Source organism: Canis aureus, chromosome 10, assembly GCF_053574225.1.
Source record: "Canis aureus isolate CA01 chromosome 10, VMU_Caureus_v.1.0, whole genome shotgun sequence".
In the NCBI taxonomy this organism is placed as follows: Eukaryota; Metazoa; Chordata; class Mammalia; order Carnivora; family Canidae; genus Canis; species Canis aureus.
Genome location: NC_135620.1, coordinates 1,259,549 through 1,278,650, shown reverse-complemented (window position 1 = coordinate 1,278,650; position 19,102 = coordinate 1,259,549). Strand labels below are relative to the sequence as shown.

Genomic DNA, 19,102 nt, shown 5'->3' with positions numbered 1-19,102 from the left:
TGGAAGAAGCAGAGGAATGAATCAGTGATAAACAAGATAAAATTGTGGAAAATAACAAAGCTGAAAGGAAAAGGTAAAGATAAATATTGGATCACAAATGTAGAGTTAGGGAGCTCAGTGACTCCATAAAGCATAACATTCACATCACAGAAATCCCAAAAGAAGAGAGGGGAAAGGGGGTAAAAGATTTATTTGAGAAAATTATAGCTGAAAACTTTACTAATCTAGGAAAGGAAACAGACATCCAAATCCAGGAGGCACAGAGAACTCCACTCAAATTCAACAAAAGCTGGCCAACACCAAGACATATCACAGTAAAATTTAGAAAATACACAGAAAAGGAAAGAATCCTGAAAACAGCAAGGGGAAAAAAGTTCTTAACCTACAAGTGAAGACAAGTAACTTTTTTTTTAATTTATTTTTTATTGGTGTTCAATTTACTAACATACAGAATAACCCCCAGTGCCCGTCACCCATTCGCTCCCACCCCCCGCCCTCCTCCCCTTCCACCACCCCTAGTTCGTTTCCCAGAGTTAGCAGTCTTTACGTTCTGTCTCCCTTTCTGATATTTCCCACACATTTCTTCCCCCTTCCCTTATATTCCCTTTCACTATTATTTATATTCCCCAAATGAATGAGAACATATAATGTTTGTCCTTCTCCGACTGGCTTACTTCACTCAGCATAATACCCTCCAGTTCCATCCACGTTGAAGCAAATGGTGGGTATTTGTCGTTTCTAATGGCTGAGTAATATTCCATTGTATACATAAACCACATCTTCTTTATCCATTCATCTTTGTTTTTTTTTTAATTTTTTATTTATTTATGATAGTCACAGAGAGAGAGAGAGAGAGAGGCAGAGACATAGGCAGAGGGAGAAGCAGGCTCCAGGCACCAGGAGCCCGACGTGGGATTCGATCCCGGGTCTCCAGGATCGCGCCCTGGGCCAAAGGCAGGCGCCAAACTGCTGCGCCACCCAGGGATCCCTCCATTCATCTTTGGATGGACACCGAGGCTCCTTCCACAGTTTGGCTATCGTGGCCATTGCTGCTATAAACATCGGGGTGCAGGTGTCCCGGCGTTTCATTGCATTTGTATCTTTGGGGTAAATCCCCAACAGTGCAATTGCTGGGTCGTAGGGCAGGTCTATTTTTAACTGTTTGAGGAACCTCCACACAGTTTTCCAGAGTGGCTGCACCAGTTCACATTCCCACCAACAGTGTATGAGGGTAAGACAAGTAACTTTCGCAACAGATCTATCCACAGAAATTTGGCCAGCCAGAAGAGTGGCACTATCTATTCAATGTGATGAATGGAAAAAATATGAAGCCAAGAATACTTTATCCAGTAAATCTTTCATTCTGAATAGAAGGGGAGATAAAGAGTTTCCCAGATAAACAAAAACTAAGATTTTATGACTACTAAACCAGCCCCACAAGAGATATTAAAGGGGACTCTTTGAGGGGGAGAACAAGTAACAAAGACTAGAAAAGAACAGAGAAATTAACCAGAAACACTAACTTTACAGGTAATACATGTCACTAAATTCTTATCTATTAATAATTACTCTAAATTTAAATGGACTAAATGCTCCAATCCAAAGACATAATGTATCAGAATGGATAAGGGACACCAGGGTGGCTCAGTGGTTGAGCGTCTGCCTTCAGTTCAGGGCACGATCCTAGTCCAAGGATCGAGTTCTGCACTAGGCTCCCTGCAGGGAGCCTTCTTCTCTCTCTGTGTCTCTGCCTCTCTCTCTGTGTCTCTCATGAATAAATGAATAAAATCTTTAAAAAAAAGAATGGATAAAAACAAGACCCATCTATGTGCTGCCTACAAGAGACTTACTTAAAACCTAAAAACACATTGAGAGTAAGGAGATGGAGAATGACCTATCATGCTAATGGACATCAAAAGAAAGCCAGAGTAGCCAGACATACTAGATTTTAAACCAAAGACAGTAGCAAAGAGATGGAGAAAAATAGTATATGATAAAAAAGGGGTCTATCCAACAAGAAAATCTAACAATTGTAAATATTTATGCCCCCGACCTGGGAGCACCTAAATATATAAATAAATTAATAACAAACCTAAAGAAATTCATTGATAACAATACAATAATTGTAGGGATTTTAACACCTCTGTTGCAGAAATGGACAGATCATCTAAGCATAAAATCAACAAGCAAACAATAGCTTTGAATGACACACTAAACCAGATGGATTTAACAGATATATTCAGAATATTTCATCCTAAATCAGAATACACATTCTTTTTGAGTGCACATGGGATATTTTCCAAAATATTTCACACACTGGGTCACAAGTCAGGCCTCAACAAGTACAAGACTGAGATTATCATATGATGCTCCACAATGTTATAAAACTTGAAGTCAACCATAAGAAAAAATTTGGAAAGAATACAAATACATGGAGGTTAAAGAGCATCCTACTAAAGAATGAATAGGTTAACCAGGAAATTAAAGAAGAAATTTATAAGTCAGGAAAGAACAGACATTGGTGAGGATGCAAAGAAAGGGGGACCCTCTTACATTGTTGGTGGGAATTGAAGCTGGTGGAGCCACTCTGGAAAACAGTATGGAGGTTCCTCAAGAAGTTAAAAATGGAGGTACCCTATGACCTAGCAAATGTACTATTATGTATTTACCCAAAGAATACAATGATCTGAAGGGGTACCGGCACTCCAATATTGATAGCAAAGTCCACAGTAGCCAACTTATGGAAAGAGCCCAGATATCCTTTGACAGATATATAGATGAGGAAGCTGTGGTAAGGAGGTCAGGGCAAGATGGCAGAAGACTAGGGGTCCTTGACACACCTGGTCCCACTAACTTACCTAGATAACTTTCAAAACATCCTGAATACCTATGAATTCAACCAGAGATTTAAAGAGAGAACAGCCAGAATGCTATAGAGAGAAGGGTTTTCACTTCTAGCAAGGTAGGAAGGTGGAAAAAAAAAATAAAAAAGAATCAAGTGGGGAAGGGGAACCGCAAGAAGCTGCATCCTGGACAGTAAAGCCCAGCCCTGCAGAAGCCAGAACTTTAAAAATCCACACAGGAGTCTCCCTGGATGGAAAAGTGCTCAGCAGGGAAATTGGGCAGAATCCCAGGAGGGGCAGTGAAGCCTCCAGTTTCCCGGAGTCACTATTAGTGGAAGTGTGCCTGGGGGAAAGTGCCCCACAAAGTGTGGACCCATCTTGGTAAGGGGCTGGAGCCTGCAGCCTAGGGCATTTGGGAGAAGCCAGTTGGTTAGGCAGGCCAGCCCCAGATGGAGGTGGTAGTGCATCTGCTGCCTTCGGGAGCTGCATCCCCCGGGAGCTCTATTCCAGCAGCACAAGGTCCTGGATCCCCAGGGAGCCAAGGTGACAAAGCCCATGATCCTGCATTCCCCCTGGGACAGCAGGAAGCAGGGAGGGCACAGGACAGTGAGAACTCTCCTGCCACTGGGTGACCTGCAAGCTGTGCAGATCAGTGGACTTGCACCTGCCCTGGGAGCATCTAGGCCAGTGCAGACTGGGAGACTGCATTAGTTACTACCAGGGAGCTGACTCCAGAGCTGGAGATCTTGTGGCTGCAATTGTTGTTCTTCCTTGTTTCACCTTGCGCCTGGGAGAGGCCAGCTGCCAGGGAATAGAGGCATCACAGGATTAAACAGCTCCCACAGAGCTGTGCACACACTTGAGAATCAGCACAGCAGACCCCTCCCCCAGAAGACAAGCTGGATGAACAGGGGAAGAGCAAGGTCTTGACCAAGAAGCGCTGGAAAGCTCCAAGGGAAGTCAAGGGATTTTAGAATATAGAACTAGAGGGTACTCCCACCCTTCCCCCCTTTTCCGTTGCAACTCATTTTTATGTCAAACTAAAATTTTTCAATATTTTTCTCTTTTCCCACCTTAACTACAATATTATACACTTCTTCATTTTTAGGTTTCTTTCTTTTTGACTTTCATATTTCTACAATTATATGTCTTACATATATTAACTTTTTTTAAAATTTATTTTTATTGGAGTTCAATTTGCCAACATACAGCATAACACCCAGTGCTCATCCCATCAAGTGCCCCCCTCAGTGCCTATCACTCAGTCACCCCAACCCCCTGCCACCTCCCTTTCCACCACCCTTTGTTCATTTCCCAGAGTTAGGAGTCTCTCATGTTCTGTCACCTTCTCTGATATTTCCCACTCATTTTGTCTCCTTTCCCCTTTCTTCCCTTTCACTATTTTTTATATTCCCCAAATGAATGAGACCATATAATGTTTGTCCTTTTCTGATTGACTTATTTCACTCAGCATAATACCCTCCAGTTCCATCCACGTCAAAGCAAATGGTGGGTATTTGTCATTTCTAATGGCTGAGTAATATTCCATTGTATACATAGACCACATCTTTACTATTTAAAAATTTAATTTAAAAATGAAAATTTAAGAAGTTTGTTGGTGGCTGTCTGAGCTGGGTAAAAATACATATTGCATCTATATGCACAAAAAATAATGTGTAGGCTAATTCTCTTTTTAGTTCTTATTACAGGGAAAATTCTAGAAATGAGCACAGAACAGGCAAGAAGTGAATCAGGAGCCAGGGTTCTGGTGCTGGCTTGTTCACCAAACATCTGATGGTTGACTAGTCAACTCTCCTCACTCAAAAATGTTCACCTTTAAAATGGTTGAGTTGGATTAGATTGAGGTTCCTTCCAGAACATCGTTTGTGTTCAGACCCCAGGTCATAGCAGGCAAGATGAGAAGGCAAGTGCTGGTGACCAAGCTCAACTACGAATATGTTAGTCATGAGCCCAAGAGTTTCTTTAATCTGGCTTCCTCCTTGCCAGATGTCTTTTCAGTTGCCTCTCTTGGCCTGAACTGGAGAATACGATTTCTTTTTTTTTTTTTTTAATTTTTTTTTATTTATTTATGATAGTCACAGAGAGAGAGAGAGGGAGAGGCAGAGACACAGGCAGAGGGAGAAGCAGGCTCCATGCAGGGAGCCCGACGTGGGATTCGATCCCGGGTCTCCAGGATCGCGCCCTGGGCCAAAGGCAGGCGCCAAACCACTGTGCCACCCAGGGATCCCTGAGAATACGATTTCTAATGGGGGTGTCCCCTTGTGGTGATGTCCAGGGAGGACCCTAATGTCTCTTGGCCCTGTGTATACAAGGCACTGTATTTACAGAGCTGCACCCAGGAGATCTTGGAGCAGATGGTCTGTGGCTTCAACTATTCCAACTCCCTAGATAATTATCAGTTGCACCAGGCCACCAAGGATCAGTGCTGTTCTGAGCTGTGTATGGGAAGAGGGTTCTCCACCCAAATATGGCCCCCACACAAACATGGAGAGAAACCTGGGACCCTCCCATAGTGTTTCCACATGAGTGTCCCATGGCCTCAACCACAAAGTGACCTGAACCTCCACACCTAGCAACCAGCTACGTGATGAAGTGGGAAGACACTCTTCACCTATGTTGGAATGGTGCAGAATATATTTAATGTTTTTGAGGGTTTGGGGAGGGGTTGTTTTGTTTTGTTTTTCATGACCTGAGGCGTATCTTTGCGTTTTATTACTGTTTTTATTATTTCACCGACTCATCCCAGATAGCCTATGTAGAACCCAGATCCACTGTCCCTGCAGAACTTCTCCAAGCCCTTACAAATCATCACACTAAAGAGGGTGATTTAATGAAAAAGGAAAGGGTGGGATGAAGCCATTCTATATGTTTCTCTGTAACCTGTTCTCTCTCAGAACACACCAAATCATTGTAGGCCCAACAGGTCTATAACCAACAGGTTACAGATATTTGCAGTACTCTGTAAATGACGCTGTCTGCCACAGTGATTCAGCCTTTTAAGGCCCTTGGCACTTGCTTGACCTGATGCCATTCTTTTGCCATTTCTGCAGTGGCCTTACGTGTCCTCACAGACTGTTTTAGTTGCTAGATCTGCCATAACATGGAACCCCAGATTAGGGGGAAGACCTCTGATTCCTCCTGGCCCCAGTAGCTGACTCTGTATTTTTTTAGAGATCCACCCGGGAAATATTTAATGAGCTGCTCCAAGGGTTCAACTACTCCATCTCTCCTGAGAAGTACAGGTACATTAGGCCACCAACTACATCAAGTGTCGGTCTGGGGTGAGAACAGGTCCACATTCATGCCCATTGTCAAGACCCAAAGATGATAAGGACAATCCCAGAACCCAGACTAGAAACAACTTGCTCCCCTGAGGCCTGCTGAGGAACGTGGTTTTCCCCTGACCCTCTTTCCCCATGTCAGGAACAGACCAAGTCACATCAGCTTAGGAGAAATGCCATGCAGCCCATGCTGTGGAGAAATCTCAGGCCTAACATATGTGATCTTGAACAGCATTTGAGATTCTAACCCTCCGAGTTCTATCGGCAGTGGGAATGTTTACTGATGACTCAATGGCATACTGGTCTTCATAAAAGCTATTAGCTGAGAGAAACGCTGTTGTTGCTCAGGTAACATAATGTGTTGAAGTTACCAACGGTTTACCATGTCTCCCCTAAAACCAATGGTACTTTGAAGCCTGTAACCTTTTTCTGTGTGGGCACTCAAGTCCCTTGTCCTGTACAAGGTCCCAAAGGGATGGGAGTCTTTAGTCTGAGCGCCAGACCCTGATCTTCCTAGTGGTTCATGGTTTGGAAGCTGACTATGGTGCCCCTCCTTGTCTCTCTTGTGTGAAAAGGAATCAACCCTGCCCCTGGGTGAGGCCTGCACCATGCTGATGCTCAAGGAAGACATGATGGAGAATTTTATACAGTCCCTGTATATTCCATATTCCATATTCCAGTATAGAAACCTCTCAAACATCTCAATAATTACCTGCATATACCAGGTGTTCATCACAGCCCAACAGGTTCTGGGCCAGCAGTTCAACAGGTAAGTGACCACACCATGCACAGCACAGGGGGTGAGGCTTGCCTCTACTACTGGTATGTTTGGGAATGTCATTGCACCTCTCTAAGTTTCCTTTTCCTCTCCTGAAATGTGATGTAGTAAGAAGATGAACTTCATGGGGCTACTGTGGGAAATCATGGGAGAAAAACATGGCATAGACTTACCTGGTGCCTGGCTCAGTAGAAAGGGCTTCTGGACATGCTGGGCATGTGTAGTAGTTCTCTCTCCCCAGTGAAGAGGCTCTGACATCAACCCTCATGGCCTGTGGCCCTTCCGCCTTTACAGAAGTGCATGGGAAGGAGGCAGTTTTCCTATTTGTAAAGGACTTCTGGGATTCCATCTAACTGGTCCTGCTACTTGTCCTTTAAGTGACCAGATTAGAGGTCACTGGGGGCAGGCAGAAGAGCTCAAAGTCCACTCAGTATATGGAAAGTACTGGTTGGAATTCCTTCATCCAATAATATATATTATGCATCTAGTATTGAAGACACATTTCTAGTCACTAAGATAATTGAAGGAATAAAGTAGATACAATGTCTGGGTCTCAATTCTAATCAGAGGGTCAGACGGTCAATCACTCTACACGCCATAAGCACCCATGTCCATAGTTTGTTAGATGTGACATCTTCATGGCCATCTCGAGTGAGGAATGGATCCACCTGTATTTGGGCCATTATAATGGACGATAAGATCCACTGGGTGTCTCAGTCAGTTAGGACTCTGCCTTCAGGTCAATTCATGATCCTGGGTCCTGGGTTTGAGCCCTACATTGGGCTCTCTGCTCAGTAGGGAGTCTGCTTTTCCCATCCCCTTTGCTGTTTACCCTGCTTGTGTTCTCTCTCTCTCTCCAAATAAATAAATATACTTAAATTTTTTTTAAAGATTAAGTAAAACTTTGATTGATCTTTAGGTCCAGAAGGAGGGCCTTGCTGCCTCCACAGAGCACATTGGGAGACTACAGGGGTTGTGGCTGGGGAGGGACTTTCAGAGCCATGGAACTCCCAGATCTCTTGATTTCCATTTGGGAAGCCTTCATTTTGGGGACTTCCTGTGAAGAGGCAAATGAATCAAAGGGAGCTGCAAATGGGGTTCCAAGCCCTCTGGGAAGCAGAGCACAGTCTGGGCTGATTTGGTGCCCCAAACACCCATCCCTTCAACTGTCCTATTTTGCTCTACCTGCCCCTCTCCATACCACCTCTGCTGACCACCACACCTGGGGCTAAGAACAGAAGCTGTGGTGAGCAGACCACTCACCAATCTGCCACAAACCTAAGCCCTGGTACTGTTCTGCATGGAGTATGGAGTAGACGAGGCCCTTGGCCATGGCGAGAAAAGGATAAGTAGAAAAACAAGACTCATATAGGTTTTCTGGATGACCAGACCTTCCACTGCAAGGACAGCTATAGAAGGGTTGGAAGTCAGGCTGGGGCCATTCTCTGGAACCCATACAGAAAGAATGGTGCTATGGGAGTACCGTGTGGAAGGAAAGACCAGGCCTCTGACGCTACTCCACATGTGACTCTCCCCAGCACCTTCTCTCCCATCTTGGATACCTGGCCTGATGAGAAATTGCAGGATACCTGCACTATGCCTGTTTCAAAGTAAAGGAGGCCTGTGTGCATGCGAAGTTGCATGACTGGGACCTGAAATACCATGCCCTCCTTATCCTGATGCTGTGGGAACTTCTGGAGCTCACTGAGGCAGAGGCAGAGGGTAAGAAGGATTGCAAGCTGGGAAGACTATCTGGGATGGGGTTCAAGGGGTGGTTGTTCCTTTAACAGACATGGGATCTGTCCTGTTTTTGGAAGGGCACAGGGCAAGTCAGTCATGTGGACTAACATTTCTCTTTATCCTGTGCCAGTGCCAGCTCCATGGCTCCTTCCAGCTGCAGAACCAGAGAAAGGGTCTCCGATGGAGCTAGAGACACCCCTAGCTCTGTTTCAACCATCACCTCAAACGTCAGAGCCAACATCACCTCCATCAGTTGTTCCCGATCTGGAACAAGGGATTACATATTCTTTTGCATGTGTGCCTGGTCCTGAGCTGAAGTCAGTTTGACCACCAGATTTCCTGAGAATTGTGACTCCAACCCTAAAACTAGAGAGAGGCAACTCCAGCCCCAGAGGCTACCTGTCACTGGTGGGTAACTCCCAAGAACCAGTTGCATGAGGAGAAGCCCGGCCTCACGGACTTCCCTCCCAAGTTGGTGGCAGAGAAATTTACATCCATAGATGCAATGAGCAGCTGGGTTCTCAGGGCAGGGCTAGGGCAGTCTTTTCTTCTGCTATCCTCTGCCCCAGATCTGCCTTTCCCTGATGTGGGCTTGTATGGCCTGGGTCCAAATCTCAGTTCCATCACTTATCAACCACATCAACCTGTCCAACTCCTCAAACCCAAGCTTTCACCGTTCAGCTGCAGACTGTGTCCTTGGGTGGGGGAGGGAAATTCATGGTGTGTGTCCAAGTCCACGGGTCAGACATCCATCTGCCTTGGAGGCCGAGCACCCTCTGCACTTATTAGGCAACTGATGTGTGCTTAAGTACAGGAAAGGCAGACAAACCTGTGGTTTAGCTATCCTGTGAGAATGTGCAGCTGAAAGGGAAGTAGGACCAGAGGGATGAACAGTTGGAGGGGAAGATGCCCCCTTGTGAGGAGCCACCTTGAACTGCTACCTGGAGCTTGAAGTTAGGGAGAATGATCAGGATGCAAATGCCCTCCTTCCATCCCCTGCCAGTATCTTCTGGCTCATCCTGTACTGGGTTCCCTCATTGAAGAGGAATGGAATGCAATCCAGGGACTGCAACCGGGCTCAGGCTACATTCTCAGCTTGCTGAGCTCCAGCTCTGACCTGAGGCCATTAGTCTTGCCTGTGAAATGGCTGTGTGAGTGAACATCCCCCTATTCTCTAGGATCTGTTCAGGAAGGTGCTGCCCCATCAGTGCCTGGACTCCATCTGGTCCAAGCAGAATAAGCCTGGCAATGAGCATCTGGCACACACAGTCTGTGCCACCATCGTCAAGTTCGGTGGTCTGGCCAACTGCATCATCACCACCTGCCTTGACAACCCAAGCATAACATCCCAGGACAGGTCCATGGTGGTGGAGCACTGAATCAAGGTGGCCAAAGCATGCTATGGGAGGTCTAGCTAACATGCTCTCCTGAGCCTGGGGAACTTCTCTTCCCTTTATCAGTTCTCAAGGTTGAAGTCTCTGGTCTAAGCTCTTCCTTCCAGGGACATGCTGACCTTTACTTGCATGGCCCAATGTTGGGATGCTCAGTTCCTACCTGGCTCCTTCCTTGAGTGAGGTAAAATGCCCACTTTCCCTAGCAGTGCTACTCGTTGGGTCTTCCGTGTGCCCTTCTGCAGGTCCCTGGACATCTGTCTCATCCAGGAGGGGAGACTGACACTGAGGGATACTGTAGCTCTTGGGAAAATAGGGCTCTTGCTACCCACCTGACAGCTCATTATCTTCCCTTCCCAAGCCTGTCAAATCCTGTGGAGCTACTCACTGCATGCCATCCTCTCTGCTCTGCAGAGTGCCTCAATTCACTGCCTAAAGAAGACATGGGCCAAAGTTTCCTGGTGAGTGGGCCTCTTTCCAGAAGGACCAGGACAGATGAGGGATCTCCCATATGCCTGTCCTTTCTGCACCCCCTCAGTCAGCCTGGACTTCCTGAGAGGCAGCAAACCTTGACTACAGGACATGGGCAGGCAGGCAAGCAGGTGATTTTCTCAGCCTTCGTGGGGACCACCATGCCTCCTGCTTTAGAAATCATTTTTCCCAAATGTGGGATGCCTGGGTGGCTCAGCAGTTAAGCGTCTGCCTTCAGCCCAGGGTGTGATCCTGGAGACCTGGGAATCAAGTCCCGCATCGGGCTCCTTGCATGGAGCCTGATTCTGCCTGTGTCTCTGCCTCTCTCTCTCTCTCTCTCTCTCTCTCAGTCTGTATGTGTCTCTCATGAATGAGGAAATAAAATCTTATAAAAAATCATTTTTCCCAAATGTCCCTATTTTGGGTGACTGGGCTGAGCTGAATTAAAAGTTTTCAGATGTGTACTTTATAGCAACTAAAGTCTCTGCCCAATTGAAACCGAAATCAACCAAAGCAGAGCTGTTCAATTAATATGGGAATGGGGGCACTGGATGACCCTCACGAGAGCTCTCTCCCATGTCTTCCAACCACCTGAGTGCTCAGAGAAACTCAAAGAAAACCCTCATCCAGCAGTTTGACACTTTTGGGTTCTCAAATCAAAGGGACTTGCACTCAATCCTGTCACATTATTCCTACTATGATCATGCCTTCTTTCCCTCTATTCAGGAAGAGCTTTCAAAATTTTATTTTATTTTTTAATGATAAATTTATTTTTTATTGTTGTTCAATTTGCCAACATACAGAATAACACCCAGTGCTCATCCCGTCAAGTGCCCCCCTCAGTGCCTGCCACCCAGTCACCCCCATTCCCCGCCCACCTCCCCTTCCACCACCCTAGTTCCTTTTCCAGAGTTAGAAGTCTCTCATGTTCTGTCTCCCTTTCTGATATTTCCTACCCATTTCTTCTCCCTTCCCCTCTATTCCCTTTCACTATTATTTATATTCCCCAAATGAATGAGACCATATAATGTTTGTCCTTCTCCAATTGACTTATTTCACTCAGCATAATACCCTGCAGTTCCATCCACGTCGAAGCAAATGGTGGGTATTTGTCATTTGTAAAGGCTGAGTAATATTCCATTGTATACCTAGACCACATCTTCTTCATCCATTCATCTTTCGATGGACACTGAGGCTCCTTCCACAGTCTGGCTATTGTGGACATTGCTGCTAGAAACATCGGGGTGCAGGTGTCCTGGCATTTCATTGCATCTGCATCTTTGGGTAAATCCCCAACAGTGCAATTGCTGGGTCGTAGGGCAGGTCTATTTTTAACCCTTTGAGGAACCTCCACACAGTTTTCCAGAGTGGCTGCACCAGTTCACATTCCCACCAACGGTGCAAGAGGGTTCCCTCTTCTCCACATCGTCTCCAACATTTGTGGTTTCCTGCCTTGTTAATTTTCCCCATTCTCACTGGTGTGAGGTGGTATCTCATTGTGGTTTTGATTTGTATTTCCTTGATGGCAAGTGATGCATTTTCTCATGTACATGTTGGCCATGCCTATATCTTCCTCTGTGAGATTTCTCTTCATATCTTTTGCCCATTTCATGATTGGATTGTTTGTCTCTTTGCTGTTGAGTTTAATAAGTTCTTTATAGATCTTGGAAACTAGCCCTTTATCTGATAGGTCATTTGCAAATATCTTCTCCCATTCTGTAGTTTGTCTTTTAGTTTTGTTGACTGTATCCTTTGCTGTGCAAAAGCTTCTTATCTTGATGAAGTCCCAATAGTTCATTTTTGCTTTTGTTTCTTTTGCCTTCGTGGATGTATCTTGCAAGAAGTTACTGTGGCCGAGTTCAAAAAGGATGTTTCCTGTGTTCTCCTCTAGGATTTTGATGGAATCTTGTCTCACATTTAGATCTTTCATCCATTTTGAGTTTATCTTTGTGTATGGTGCAAGAGAGTGGTCTAGTTTCATTCTTCTGCATGTGGATGTCCAATTTTCCCAGCACCATTTACTGAAGAGACTGTCTTTCTTCCACTGGATAGTCTTTCCTCCCTTATCGAATATTAGTTGACCGTAAAGTTCTCAATGGGGAAGCACAGGGAGCCTTTCCCCTAAGATCAGGAACAAGACAGGGATGTCCAGTCTCACCACTGCTATTCAACATAGTACTAGAAGTCCTAGCCTCAGCAATCAGACAACAAAAAGACATTAAAGGCATTCGAATTGGCAAAGAAGAAGCCAAACTCTCCCTCTTCGCCGATGACATGATACTCTACATAGAAAACCCAAAAGACTCCACCTCAAGATTGCTAGAACTCATACAGCAATTTGGCAGTGTGGCAGGATACAAAATCAATGCCCAGAAGTCTGGCATTTCTATGCACTAACAATGAGACTGAAGAAGGCGAAATGAAGGAGTCAATCCCATTTACAATTGCACCCAAAAGCGTAAGATACCTAGTAATAAACCTATCCAAAGAGGTAAAGGATCTATACCCTAAAAACTATAGAACACTTCTGAAAGAAATTGAGGAAGACACAAAGAGATGGAAAAATATTCCATGCTCATGGATTGGCAGAATTAATATTGTGAAAATGTCAATGTTATCCAGGGCAATTTACACGTTCAATGCAATCCCTGTCAAAATACCATGGACTTTCTTCAGAGAGTTAGAACAAATTATTTTAAGATTTGTGTGGAATCAGAAAAGACCCCTAATAGCCAGGGGAATTTTAAAAAAGAGAACCATAGCTGGTGGCATCACAATGCCAGATTTCAGGTTGTACTATAAAGCTGTGGTCATCAAGACAGTGTGGTACTGGCACAAAAACAGACACATAGATCAATGGAACAGAATAGAGAACCCAGAAGTGGACCCTGAACTTTATGGCCAACTAATATTCGATAAAGGAGGAAAGACTATCCACTTCAAGAAAGACAGTCTCTTCAATAAATGGTGCTGGGAAAATTGGACATTCACATGCAGAAGAATGAAACTAGACCACTCTCTTGCACCATACACAAAGATAAACTCAAAATGGATGAAAGATCTAAATGTGAGACAAGAGTCCATCAAAATCCTAGAGGAAAACACAGGCAACACCCTTTTTGAACTCAGCCACAGTAACTTCTTGCAAGATACATCCACGAATGCAAAAGAAACAAAAGCAAAAATGAACTATTGGGACTTCATCCAGATAAGAAGCTTTTGCACAGCAAAGGATACAGTCAACAAAACTAAAAGACAACCTACAGAATGGGAGAAGATATTTGCAAATGACATATCAGATAAAGGGCTAGTTTCCATGATCTATAAAGAATTTATTAAACTCAACAGCAAAGAGACAAACAATCCAATCATGAAATGGGCAAAAGACATGAACAGAAATCTCACAGAGGAAGACATAGGCATGGCCAACATGCACATGAGAAAATGCTCTGCATCACTTGCCATCAAGGAAATACAAATCAAAACCTCAGTGAGATACCACCTCACACCAGTGAGAATGAGGAAAATTAACAAGGCAGGAAACCACAAATGTTGGAAACGATGCGGAGAAAAGGGAACCCTCTTACTGTTTGGTGGGAATGTGAACTGGTGCAGCCACTCTGGAAAACTGTGTGGAGGTTCCTCAAAGGGTTAAAAATAGACCTGCCCTACGACCCAGCAATTGCACTGCTGGGGATTTACCCCAAAGATTCAGATGCAATGAAACGCTGGGACACCTGCACCCCGATGTTTCTAGCAGCAATGTCCACAATAGCCAAACCGTGGAAAAAGCCTCGGTGTCCATCGAAAGATGAATGGATAAAGAAGATGGGGTTTATGTATACAATGGAATATTACTCAGCCATTAGAAACGACAAACATCTGCCATTTCCTTCAACGTGGATGGAACTGAAAGGTATTATGCTGAGTGAGATAAGTCAATTGGAGAAGGACAGTGTATGTTCTCATTCATTTGGGGAATATAAATAATAGTGAAAGGGAATATAAGGGAAGGGAGAAGAAATGTGTGGGAAATATCAGAAAGGGAGACAGAACATGAAAGACTCCTAACTCTGGGAAACGAACTAGGTGTGATGGAAGGGGAGGACTGCGGGGGGTGAGGGTGAATGGGTGACGGGCACCGAGGGGGGCACTTGACAGGATGAGCACTGGGTGTTATTCTGTATGTTGGCAAATTGAACACCAATAAAAAATAAATTATTATTTAAAAAAATTTCCTCCTTAAAAAAAGAAAAAAACAAAGTAAATCGTATAACTGTATAAAGGGTATTTAGAGACCAAAGCCCCTCCTTATCTCAGCTCAGGGGATCCCTACCATGTCTTTTCTCACCCCAGCAGAGGCCTGGAGTGTGATTCTCTGGAGAGGCCTCTGAATTGGTGGAGCCAGGCCATCCTTGAAACAACAATCAGAATATAGTGCTTAAAACTAACCCACCGACGATACGGGCAGTTCCAGATGCCAGGCACATGCCGAGACACAAACTCAAATTCTAAAGACAATAACCCTAACTCTAAACTTAATCCTAACCTTAATCTAACCATAGCACTAGATATATCACTAACAGAAAACCAAACACAAACCACAAACCCCTAAGACATACAACCGACCCTAATGCCAGCCCTAACCCTAACCCTGACCCTAACCCGTAACCCTAACCATGAACTTGGCCCTGACCTTGACCATGACCCTAACCGTGACTCTAACCCTACCCTGACCAAAACCTAACCATAACTATGACCCTGACCCTAACCTTAACCCCTAACCCCCACACTGACCCTAATCCTAACCCTACACCCTAACCCTGACCCCTAACCCTAACCACTAACACTGACTCTGACCCTGACCCTAACCCTAGAGCGCTAGTGTCTATGAGTTAACAATATCGGTTTGTCACTGCATCTCCACGTGAAAATTTTAGAAAGGTTCTAAATCATTCTGGTGATAGGCTATTTGCAAGCTGCAGGCCAGGAGAGATTCTTTCAGTATTAAACACCTGGCCTTTCCACTGAGCCAACACACCGAAGTGTGGGGCTATCTTTTAATGTCCCTCAGGTGTGAGTGCTCATTGAGGGGTACATCTGAGAAGGCTGGTTTCAAAGTGAAGCAGACCACCTTTCCACTGCCAGTAAGCAACCCTTGAAGAGGGGTCTACCTTCTTTTTGAAGAGGCCAGTGGAAACCTACATTCAATTATCTGTGGCTTCCCAGAGGCCCTCCAGTCCATATTTACCAGGCCTCCAAAACTGCCATAGATGTAGGTTTAAGCTTCCTTGATCGAGAAGCTAGCCAGCTAGGAATGCCTGAGTCACAGAATTAATACCAGCTCATTTCTAATGTGCCTCCACAGCTGCTGGGAATGTAAGGTTTAAATCACCTATAAGAGAGGCCTAATGCAGAGCTTCCCTCAGGAAAAGTTTTGTCCTTAGATATAAGTAGACTGCTTTCCCTTTGTGCTTCCAACACAGCTGAGGACACTAGGTTTCAACTCCCTGATGTGAGAAGCTAGTTGGAAGATGCATTCTAGAAAGCCTTGTCTCCAAGTGTGTTTTCCAGTGCATTTTAGTTCTCCTCCAAACACACTATGTAACTTCTAACCCCTTAATTGAGTGGCGAGTGAAAAGCTGCCTTCAGAGGATGCTCGTACCCAGGGTACTGGACAGCAAGTTTCATTGGGTCTCCAGTCCATCGTTGAGCCAAGGCCTACCTCCCTAAAGACAAAGGCTAGATGAAATTTCCTCCATAGAAGGCTGTGTCACAGAGTTCCTATATCTCCCTGTACCTGCACCTCCACACCAACATTTGAGAGAGGTTCTAACTCATTCTGGTGTTAGACTAGTTGCAAGCTGTAGGCCAGGAAAGCTTTTTCTAAGTGTTAAGTGCCTGGCTTTTCCACTCTGCCAACACACCAACGTGTGGGGTTAGCTGTTAAGCTCCCTCAGGGTGAGTGCTCGTTGAAGGGTACCTCTGGTAAGAGTTGGCTTTCTTCTTTTTTTTTTTTTTTAAGGGCTTGGCTCTCAAAGTGAAGCAGACAACATTCCACTGCCCATATGCAACCCTGTGGAGAGGGCTCTACCTTCTTTTTGAAGATGCTAGTATAAACCTGTATTCAAGGAAATGTGGTGTCCCCAGAGGCACCCTGGAGCATATGTACCACACCTCCAAATCTGTTGTTGAGATAGTTTTGAACTGCCTTGATGTAGGGGTTAGCCATCTAGAAAGCCGAGTCTCTAATTATGGCCAGTTCATTGCCACTGATCCTTCACAGCTGCTGTGGGGGTAGAGTCTATCTCACCTATGTGAGAAGCCTAGTGCAGAGCCTCCCTCAGAGAAAGATTTGTCCTCAGAGATAAGTAGACTGCTTTCCCTTTGCACCAGCACCACTGCTGAGACATATAATTTAAACTCCCTGATGTGAAAAGCTTATCAGAGGGGCATTCCAGGAAGACCTATATCCCCTAGGGGTGAGCAGCACCTTACATGGCCCCTCCAAACTTACTAAGGAGCTGGATTCAAAAACCACTCATTGAGAAGCCAGTGGATAGCTGACATTAAGGTAAGCTTCTGCTTAGGGTCCAAGACAGCCAGTTCCATTGCGTCTCAAGGCTAATGTGGGACCGGAGCCTACCACCCGCCTGGGAGGGGCTAACTGAAAGTTCCACTCAAGGGATGCTAGTTCCTCAGTGTTCAGGAGGTTGCAAGGAATATGCACCTCCACAACCACTGAGGAGAGGTTGTGCTAACTCACCCGGTGACAGATTCATGGTCAGCTACAGGAAAGCTGCTTTCTCATTGAAAAGTACCTGGCCTCTGCCCTTGCCCCTCCCCCACTGAGGTTGGACCTAGCTGCTAACCTCCCTCAGCTGTGAGGGCTGGCATGTTGAAAGGTTCCCTCCAGAAGAGTCTGGTTCTCACACTGAAGCCCACAGCCTTGCCACTGTCCAGGGTCCTCTGTCTGCTGGGCTGAGAGGTTTGACTTTCCTCATAGAAGGGGCCAGTGGAGAGCTAGACTCAGGTACTGTGGTGTCCCAGAGGCCCTCCAGCACTTGGGACAGCCCCTCCACACTTTGTGGAGAGATAGGTTTGAACTCCCCTCATCGAGAAGCTAGCCTTCTGGGAAGGTCTGAGCATCAGAACTCAGGCCAGCTCATTTTCATTTTCTCCCCACAGCTGCTGGGGAGGCATGGTCTCACAGGCCTCTGGGAGAGACCTAGGGGGTGAGCTTAGTCAGGGGGAGCTTTGTCCTCAGAGGAAAGTAGCCTGGTTTCCCTTGGTGCCACTATCACTGCTGAGATACTTGTTCCCACAACTAGAGATGAGAAGCTAGTCTTCAGGGGATGCTCCAGAAAGGCCTAGGGCCCCTAGGGGTGGACAGCACGTTCCAGGCCCCCCAAACATCTTGAGCACCTGGCTTCTCAAGCCCTTCCTGGAGAGGCCAGTGGAAAGTGGCCCTCTCAGGACCTTCGGCCCAGGGTTCAGGACAGCTTCTTCCATTGGGTCTGCAGCCTGAGGTGGGGCCAGAGCCACCTCCCAACTAGGGAGGCGGGCTAGCTGAAAGTTTCCCTCAAGGAAGGCTAGCTCCTCAGCTTTCAGAAGCTTGCAGAGTCATTTCACCTTCACAGACTGTGTGGAGAGGGTGTGCTAACTCAGTCCCATGACAGACTCCTGGTCAGCTGCAAGCCAGGAAATCTGCTTTCTCAATGAAAAGTACCTGGCCTCTGCCCTTGCCCCTCGCCAACCTAGGGTGGAGCTAGCTGCTAACCTCCTTCAGCTGTGAGGGCTCCTTGTAAAGTTCCCTCAGGGAGGGCTTGGTTCTCAGACTGAAGCCCCCAGCCTTGCCACTGCCTAGTCTTGTCTGCTGAGTGGAGAGGTTCAATCCTCCTCACAGAAGGGGCCAGTGGAGAGCAGGAGTCAAGGAACTGTGGTATCCCAGAGGCCCTACAGAGCTTTTTTGGACTACCCCTCCAAACATTCTGGGGGGAAAGGTTTAAACTCCCTTCCTTGAGAAGCTATCATTCTGGGAAGGCCTAAGCCTCAGAACTCAGGCCAGCTCATTTCCATTATGCCCCCACAGCTCCTGGGTAATCAGGGTCTTACAGGCCTCTGAGAGAGGCCTAGTGTGAGCTTAGTCTGGGAAAGCTGATGTGAGAAAGGGGGTTAAAATAGCCATTCACTACATAAATCCTGTTCTGGGATATCCATATAGTGCCTCTTGGGGTGAGGAGCACTGAAAAAGAGGTAATTATTGATCATGATCTTGTTTAGGATATAAAAGGGAAACAATGGGCAGAACTCCCTTTGTTCAAAACATTTTTCTTTCTCCTTTTAGTTTGTTTTGTTTTGTTTTTCTAGTCCAGGTATTTGAGGGCACCTGGTTGGCTCCATGTGACTCTTGATTGGTGGGGGTGGTGAGTTCCAGCCAGCACCATGTCTGTTGGATTGGTGTAGAGATCACTTGAAAGTAAAAAGCTTTCAGACACCTGGGTGGCTTGGCAGTTGAGGCTCTCCCTTTGACTCCAGGTGTAATTCCAGAGTGCAGGAATAAAGTCCCACATTGCA

The 19,102-nt window shown here is 45.8% G+C and overlaps 1 protein-coding gene across 1 annotated transcript in view; it reads left to right on the top strand.

Annotated features, from left to right (window-relative positions):
* The window catches only part of MGAT1 (alpha-1,3-mannosyl-glycoprotein 2-beta-N-acetylglucosaminyltransferase), a 45,661-nt gene extending 34,737 nt beyond the window's left edge, over nt 1-10,924 (top strand). The window contains exons 3-6 of the transcript XR_013387330.1: nt 6,721-6,914; nt 8,462-8,645; nt 8,794-9,071; nt 10,416-10,924. The gene's annotated coding sequence lies outside the window, so the exon portion shown is untranslated. The remainder of the gene's footprint in view (nt 1-6,720; nt 6,915-8,461; nt 8,646-8,793; nt 9,072-10,415) is intronic.
* Nucleotides 10,925-19,102: the final 8,178 nt, after the last annotated feature.